Genomic DNA, 8,873 nt, shown 5'->3' with positions numbered 1-8,873 from the left:
AAATTTGCCCTCATCGAAAAAAAAAATTGCCCCCCCCCCGCCCGCGCCGGGCCGGGGGGGAGGGAGTGAACACCTCCCCTGCGGTTTTTCGCAGATATCTCAAAACTCCGCGCCACCGTTTTTGGCACACCTGTTCATGCATCTTTTTTTACACATGTGCAAATTTCAGACCCAGAGCTCTCAAGGTCAGGTCACCAGGTCACGTCAAAAGACCTCACCTCAGAAAAAAAGTTGCAATCCTCGTCATAGCTACACCGACGGAACGATCGCCTTGAAACTTTCAGCGATTGATAAGAGTAACAGTATGTATAAAATGTTAATCTCGGAATTTTGATATCAGTGACCTATGGTCAGGTCAATTTTGCGACCTCTCCATTACCTACATATAAGTCAATGGGAGAAAATTGAAATGAGCCTTTTTTGGACGAATGGTATTTAGAACCCTCTCAAACATCGTTTTATAGGTAAACATGATACACTGAATTGGAAAATGCACCTGTGACCCCTCTGTGTGCCCTTGAGGTCATCTCAAGTCATGAACGGTCACCACCAGTTTTTTGGCTGTAACTTTTGATAAAGGCGTGCTAGAGCGATGAAAACACGTCAGATGTATTCAGCTCGACGATACGGATCGACTGATATGCAACATGACCCTTTTCGGTCAGGTTATGACCTTGACCTGAGGTCAAATTTTAAAAATGACCTTTCAAGGTCAACAAATAGTTCATTCGATGCGTCTCGACGAGAGGAACATGATGCTGCCAAAAGTAATGTCGTGACACTCTTGAGTCAAAAGTTATTGCCGAAAAACAGTTTTCGTGAAAACTGCTATTTTACAGTTTTTGCCCTCTGGAGGCTAAACCGTTGACCTGAGGTCAAATCTGAGAACAGTGATCAGAAAGGTCTGTAAAAGGGCTATCGAATGCGCTTTTCCGCGGCGCTGTAGCTCTACTGATCCCGAGTTAGCCGTTGCAATTTCCAAAATTGTTGAAATGGCCAACATTTGACCTTTGATGACCTCTGGCGACCTGACCTTTGATCTGACCCAAAAAATGACCGAAGTGTTTCCGTCATTATTTTTGACGCTCTTTCGAATGTTTCTTACTGCGTGTCGCTATGTGGCCCAGGAGCCAAGTTAGACCAGACACCCCCCTCCCCGCCCGGCGCGGAAGTCGCGGAGCACCAGCCCGGCGCGGGTTAATCCCAGGCTGAGAGCGTTCAAGCTTAGGTCACCCATATACCTCTGTATACCGAGACATGCAGAAGTCTGTGGCTCACCAGGTGATATCAAGTTATCACGAAATGATACAAATTACTCCTGCTTTGAACTAGAGGTGGCAAAACGTGAAAATTTTGGGAACCAGACTCGAACCAGACCCGGCTGGACATTTCTGGAACCAGTCGGACCCGGTCTAAGTTGGAATCGGAACCAGTTGAACCCGTTCCCCAAAAGTCAATTAATACAAACCGTTTGTAGAAATCATTAATTGCATCGTGTAAAACAGCCCTTTTCCCACTGATAATACTTATGAGCTACAGTGTGCAAAGGGGAACATACATGAGCAAATGTTTTCTTTCCATTCACTTCATATTTTGCAATCATATGTAGTGTATCATATGATGGATGATGATGTAAATAATAAACCAAATTATTACAAATGCATTCAAATATATTCAAAAAGACACACAACGCTTTCGGTTCATGGAACCTTGATCACTGTGCAAATGAGTATAACAATCGCTGTAACCGTCTAAAAATTCTTTGAAATTAATCAGCCGCGTGTTTTCTTCTTCTGCTGGTCTACCACCGATTTTGCTGCCATTGACGACCACCGATTTTGCTGCCATTGACGACCAGAGGCCTGTTTCACTAAAAACTTGCGATTACAAGTGTTTGAACTTTACAATTCATAAGTATTTTTGCAAACTATGTAAAATCGGATTTCACTAAACTTCATCACCAGCGGCACCTCCGATAAAAAGAGTTGGTAAATAAACTTGTAAACAGTAAAATTGTTTTTAATCAAGAACTATAACATGTTACAGATATTGCTTCTTTTTATCAAACTATGTCTAGTATTCATGTCAGAAATTGCAGGAATAAATTAAAAATAATAATGCTGTTTCTGAATGGTGTAAATTATAGTTCACAATATCTTATTATTGAAAGAAAATAGCACGTAAAACATTTGACAGCAGAAGACTGTTGAATGCAATTATGGCGCGCGAATGACAAAACATGACGATATTTATTTATTGCTCGTAGCTGGTTCGTAGGGAATGTGCTAAATGAAAAAGAGCATAAAATGACTCAGCATATCATATTTGTTTTAAATAATTGATTGCTTTGCATCATTGCAAAAAAAAGTAATAAAATTCCGAACGTAAGGGCCACTGGAATTTCGGGTTTGTAAGTACAACGTTTTCTTTCAAGTTTTTGGTCTTCGTGAAACAGAAAGTTTGCGATTTCGATGTTTCTTACAAACTTTTTTCTTGTAAAAAAGTTGGTAAATTTTAAACTCAAAATTCATGCCCGAAGGTTTCGTGAAATCCAAATTTCAAATGTTGGTAATCATTTCTTTTAAACTCAAGTTTTTTCTTTGTAATTACACACTTTATTTGTTAGTGAAACAGGCCTCTGAAGAAGAAAACACGCGGCTGATTAATTTCAAAGAATTTTTAGACGGTTACAGCGATTGTTATACTCATTTGCACAGTGATCAAGGTTCCATGAACCGAAAGCTTTGTGTGTCTTTTTGAATATATTTGAATGCATTTGTAATAATTTGGTTTATTATTTACATCATCATCCAACCTGTCATGGATACTAAACAAGTATCATATGATATAAGGTATAAGGTATATATCATATGACCAATAAGGTATTGGCCAGAGGGGCGCTTCATCCACCTGAAGGGGCACATTGATAAACGGATGGGGCGCCGCTCTGCGTGCGGGGGCATTAGTTATTAGCAAAACAGATGACATAAGACGTGCGTGTTGTCAGAGGGGTACCACTTTGGCTCGAGGGGCGCTTTTTAACCAATGGGGCACGCTATTTAGCTAAGTTTTTACTTGCCGCAAGCGGCGCACCATCCCTGAGGAACGTTACACAAACGACTGACGACTCTCTCGACATGGGCATCAGAGGCGCCCCTATAGACCTCACAGGCGTCTCTAATTCCCATTGAGGCGCCCCTTTGGGCTTCAACTGGAGCTCCTCTTTCTATGGGCCTCGGAGGCGCCCCCATTTGGCATGCAGTCTCCCCTCTTTCGTATTGGGGCGCCATTATGGCCTTAATGGGCGCCCCTTTTTCATGTGGGCGCCCCCTATACTATAGACCTCAGAGGCACCCCGAAGGGCCTCAGAGGCCAATAAGGTGCCCCTCTTTCGCATGCAGGCGCCCGTGTTTTGCATTGAGGCGCCCCTGAGGACTTCATGGGCGCCCCTCTTTCGCATGCAGGCGCCCCCAAGGCCTCAGAGGTTCCCCTCTCACGCATCCCATTTCCATAGGCGATGGCGCCCCTTGAAAGATGGCGCACGCGCTCCTATGACGCCGCTGGCCCGTGAGGGCGCCTTTCGGGCCTGGGGGCGCCCACCAAGGTGTGGGGGGGGGGGGGGGGCAAACGGAATGTTGGGGTGGCAAAATTTCAAGTTGGGGGGGGGGCACCTGCCTCCCCAAAAGTATACAAAGTTACGCCCCTGACAATGAGGGGCTATGTGGATACCTAGAGGGGCGGCACCATTATATTGGTGGGTTCCTCTGACACTTCGAAGGGCGTCACTGACACTATAAGGGGCGGCACTAACACTTTAACCCGCGCCCGGCTGGGGGTCCTGGATTTCCACGCCCTGCTGGGGGGGGGGGGTGTTTTAACACCCCCCCTTGTAACTCGGCTCCTGGGCCACGTAGCGATACGCGGAAGGCGGCGTTCGAAAGAGCGTCAAAAATAATGACGAAATCACTTCAGTCAATTTTTTGGTCAGGTCAAAGGTCAGGTCACCAGAGGTCATTGAAGGCAAAATTTCGCCGATTTCCAGGTCGAATGGCGAAAATTTCCAAGAAGCCAACGCATAACTCGGGAACCAATAGAGCTACAGCGCCGCGGAAAAGCGCATTCGATAGCCCTATTAACGCCCTTTCTGAGTAATTCTCTCAGATTTGACCTAACGTCAACGGTTTTGCCTGCAGGGGGCAAAAACTGCAAAAATAGCCGATTTTTTCGGAAACAGTTTTTCTGCAATAACTTTTGACCCAAGCCCTGTACGAGCTTACTTTTACCGGCATCGTGTTCCTCTCGTCAAGACGCATCGAATGAACTATAACTTGACCTTGAAAGGTCAACTTGAAAATTTGACCTCAGGTCAAGGTCATGACCTGACCGGAAAGGGTCATGTTGCATATCAGTCGATCCGTATCGTCGAGCTGAACACATATAAGGCGTTTTCATCGCTCTAGCATGCCTCTATCAAAAGTTATTTGCGAAAAACTGTTAGATACCATTCGTGACCTAAGATGACCTCAGGGCATAAACAAGGGTCACGGACACCATTTTCATGTTCAGTGTGTCTAAGCCACTTGTAATTCGGTGTTTGGGAGTGTTTATAATGTCTTTCGTCCAAAAGAGGCGCATTTCAATTTTCTCCCATTGACTTATAATGGGGAGGCCGCAAAATTGACCTGACCTTAGGTCATCGATATCAAAATTCTGAGATATACATTTTGTACATGCTATTGCTCTAAGCAATCGCTGAAAGTTTCAAAGCAATCGGTCACTCGGTGTAGCTATGACAGACATTGAAACTTTTTATGAGGTGAGGTCACTTCAAGTGACCTGGTGACCTGACCTTGAATGACCTTGGCCTGAAATTTTCACAACATGTGTAGAATTGATGTATGATAAGGTGTACCAAAAACGGCGGCGCTCCGCGCCGCCGTTTTTGAGATATTTGCGAAAAACCACAAGGGGGGGTGTTCAAACACCCCCCCCCCAGCAGGGCGCGGGTTAAGGGACAGCAGCATCATTTTGAGGGGCGCCACCAACTTGTTGACGGGCAGCACCATCACATTCAGGGGCGGCATCATCTTCTTGAGGGGCGGCATCATCTGCTTGATGGGGCGGCTCCATCACAATGAGGGGCTATGTGGATGCCCAGAGGGGCGGCACCATTATATTGGTGGGTTCCTCTGACACTTCGAAGGGCGTCACTGACACTTTAAGGGGCGGCGCCAGCACTTTAAGGGGCGGCAGCATCATTTTGAGGGGCGCCACCGACTCGTTTGCGAGCAGCACCATCACATTCAGGGGCGCCACCGGCACTTTGAGGGCGGCACCATCACATTGAGGGGCGCCACCGATACTGAAAGGGGCGGCATCATCTTCTTGAGGGGCGCCACCGATACTGAAAGGGGCGGCATCATCTTCTTGAGGGGCGGTATCATCACATTGAGGGGCTCCTCAGATGCTTAGAAGGGCGGCACCATTACATTGAGTGGGTCTACTAACAGATTTAGGGGCGGCACTGTCACATTGAGTTGCTGGATCATCACTTTCTGTTCGCACGCCGTTTGCAGAGACGGGGAGTTGTCGTCGAACGGGCTGTATTTACTGCCGTGGTGCCGTAACTGCACACAAACAAAAGAAACCATCTCAGTTTCGGTCATGTCAACACCACATTCATGACGTCCTACAATATTTCTATCATGAATCGTTACTTATCATACAAATACAATTTCCCTTTGTTTATATCTTATCTGACGCGTTTCAAATATATTGTTTACTAGGTAACTTTCGTATCTTATCTCGGAACACCTTTAAATACAAAAATGCAAACACTTTCAGTCGCAGTGACAAGTGATGATTGTATACAATTTCTTACAGATAATGACAGTCTAAATCCCCAGTTCAGTTCATACCGACAAGTTTTGCCTCCCATGCGAAGTCTCAGCGTGCAAAACGGGTTCTTGGTCGCACCAACTTCGACCTCGTATAAGCGCCATTAGCACAACGCTGAAATGCACACAAAAGAGGAAAATATATCACAACTGTACCGATATACCATATCGTAATCGAATAAATAACACACAACTATCAGAATTATCGCTCAATATGCGTTTGTGGTCGATCGACAAGCTCAACAAAAAATTATCCACAAATTTGGCGCAGCGCCAGATTGCCTTCGCAGCATCGCCATTTCCTTTTATCATGTGAAGCTGTTTAATAATCAACACATATCGAAATGACACACTTACAAGCTACATACAAACCAATACCTGTATCGAAATATCACTCACCCGTTGATATTCTACATAAAAACAAACACAAAGGCACAGACCACTGACGAACCGGCCATTTGTCTGCATTCGTCCCCCACGTGAGCCGGCCGAGCGCCGCGCAGCGGCCGTGACCTTCACAAGGTTCGGCCTTCAGCCGGTTCTGAGTAGAGCTGCCGCTTTACAGAAACACGAGAGCGCCGGTGCGCCGACGAGGCGGCGCCAACACTTTCTATAGACGGCTGCTTCACTTTAAGAGGCGGCATTATCATTTCGGAGGCCAGCAGCATCACTATGAATGACGGCGCCTACTGTTAACGCCAGACCCCTTGAAACCCTAATTTTTCGCGATTGTTTTTTAATGCGCGGAAGAATTTCAACCATATTTAGGAAATAGCTGTTTCAAGACCTGCCGAAACTTTTTCTTCAAATACGTTTTGTTGTCACTTAAATGTTTGTGGCACTTGTCGTTGACTCGTAATGTTAACTGTTTTTCCATACTGGATAGAGGCCTTCCTACGTCATATGACATTAGGCTCCGCCCACGGCTGCGGCATTGACCCGTGCCCATCAGCGACCTCTGTACAAACGACACCCCTGCCATCTGTAAAGGACTATGCATTTCGCTGACGCTTCACGTGCTATGTATCAATTGCAGCAGACGGTCAAGTAAATGTTAAGCTCTTGTTGACTCTCGTATATAGGACCAAGAGGCCATCACTCCTCAACCTACTATTCACACATGCTTCGAACAAACGTTAAAGATTCCTAACAAATACGATGCTCGATGTAGGATATATGTATGTTTGAAATACGAGCGAGCCTTATGATGTGAAGCGAAGGTAATTAATTAATTATTACGTTGTTCGATGGTTGCATAGCGATGTACAAATCAGCAACTACTTGATGACATCCGAAATCCCATTATCACATTAGTTATCTGCAACGCCATAGGCTTTAAATACCTACAGGTGAATATTTCCTAACCTTATGTCAGGTATATGCCATCTGCCCGTCATTTGCAGCTTATGAAAAATAAAACAAATATCAGCCGTCAGCGAACCTATCAGCATTGTACAAGCAATGCGCATTGAGCATTTATGGCTCCTCAGTCATCATGTCGCTCTTTGGGCACTGTCAGACAAGACGCTACGCACAACTCCGCCGGCTTTCGGCACCGCTCGACCGTCCCCGCTCCCCGCCACAGCGCGAGTACCGCGCGTCGGCCCGAAACCGCCGCAGGCCAAGACCAGGGGCGTAACTTTGTATACTTTTTTGGGGGGGGCAGGTGCCCCCCAACTTGAAATTCTGCCACCCCAACATCCCGTTTGCCCCCCCCCCCCAACTTTGGTGGGCGCCCCTTGGCCCAAAAGGCGCCCTCACGGGCCAGGGTCGTAACCACGCTCAACAGATCGTGGTGAGAAAAAAAACTGCAATAGGAGCGCCATCCCTCAGGGGGGGGGGGGGCGCCATGGCCTATGAGCTTGGGACCTCTGAGGCCATGGAGCGCCTACATGCGAGAGAGGGGCGCCTATGCACTCCATAGGGGTGCCTCAATGCAAAAGAGGGGCGCCTGTGATGGCAATAGGGGCGCCTGCATGCGAAAGAGGGGCACCCTATTGGTCTCTGAGGCCCTTAGGGGTGCCTCTTAGACCTATGATAGTATAGGGGCGACCACGTGCAAAAGGGGCGCCAAGGAAGGCCATAGTGGCGCCCCCATACGAAAGAGGGGCGACTGCATCATGTATGCCAAATAGGGATGCCTTTGAGGCCCATTTTAGAAAGAGGACCTCAAAGGAGCGCCTCAATGGGAAAAAGGGGCGCCGGTGAGGTCTATAGGGGCGCCTCTGTTAGCCATATGGGCCGTTACATGCGAAAGAGGGGCACCTATGAGGCTTAATGGGGCGCCTCCATGCAAAAAGGGTAGGTCGTTTGTGTAAAGTTTTTGAGGGACGGTATGCCGTTTGCGGCAAATAAATACTTAGCTAAGTAGCGTGCCCCATTCGTTAACATGCGCCCCTCAAGCCAAAGTTGGTGCCCGTCTGACTACACTTACGTCTTAAATCATCCCTTTTGCTAATAATGGCGACCCTCGCACCACAGAGTGACGCCCTTCCGTGTATCAATGCGACCATTGAGGTAGTTGAAGTGCCCCTCTGACAAGTACCTTATGCCATCATCCTTGCTAGAATAGCGCCCCCAGTCCGCAGGCTGCCGATTGGCTCCTGAAGGCGCCCTCGTGCCAGTTTTGGTGCCCCTCTGCACTGAGTAATGAAATGTATGTGGCACTCGCACAGTGAGGCGCCTACCGATTTTAAGAGCGCTACTCGAGTCATAACCATCGCCCCTCTACGTATACCTAGAGGGGCCTGGATGCCATATAACACACTATAATGTGTTATGGCATCCCTGCTGCTAAAAGGGCACACTTAGCTATAAGGCTAGCGCCTCAACGGCTCATACAAGCACTCTGCAAGCCAAAGTTAGCGCCCTTCTGACTTATATCATTTCTTTTGCAAAGTAGGGGAGAGTGGGGTAATTTGGCCGGTGGTGTAAATTGGCCGCCCCCACCTGTACGAAAGCTGATAAAAGTGAATG

At 47.2% G+C, this 8,873-nt stretch overlaps 1 long non-coding RNA gene across 1 annotated transcript; it reads right to left on the bottom strand.

Annotated features, from left to right (window-relative positions):
• Nucleotides 1-5,474: 5,474 nt before the first annotated feature.
• On the bottom strand, nt 5,475-6,345 carry LOC122371953. Its single transcript, XR_006254794.1, has 3 exons — nt 6,297-6,345; nt 5,919-6,012; nt 5,475-5,627 (listed from the first exon to the last, which is right to left on the bottom strand). It is a non-coding gene; the product is annotated as an uncharacterized LOC122371953 (long non-coding RNA).
• Nucleotides 6,346-8,873: the final 2,528 nt, after the last annotated feature.

This window comes from Amphibalanus amphitrite, unplaced genomic scaffold, assembly GCF_019059575.1.
Source record: "Amphibalanus amphitrite isolate SeventyFive unplaced genomic scaffold, NRLGWU_Aamphi_draft 001297F_arrow, whole genome shotgun sequence".
NCBI lineage: Eukaryota > Metazoa > Arthropoda > Thecostraca > Balanomorpha > Balanidae > Amphibalanus > Amphibalanus amphitrite.
This window is presented reverse-complemented; position numbering and strand designations above follow the sequence as displayed.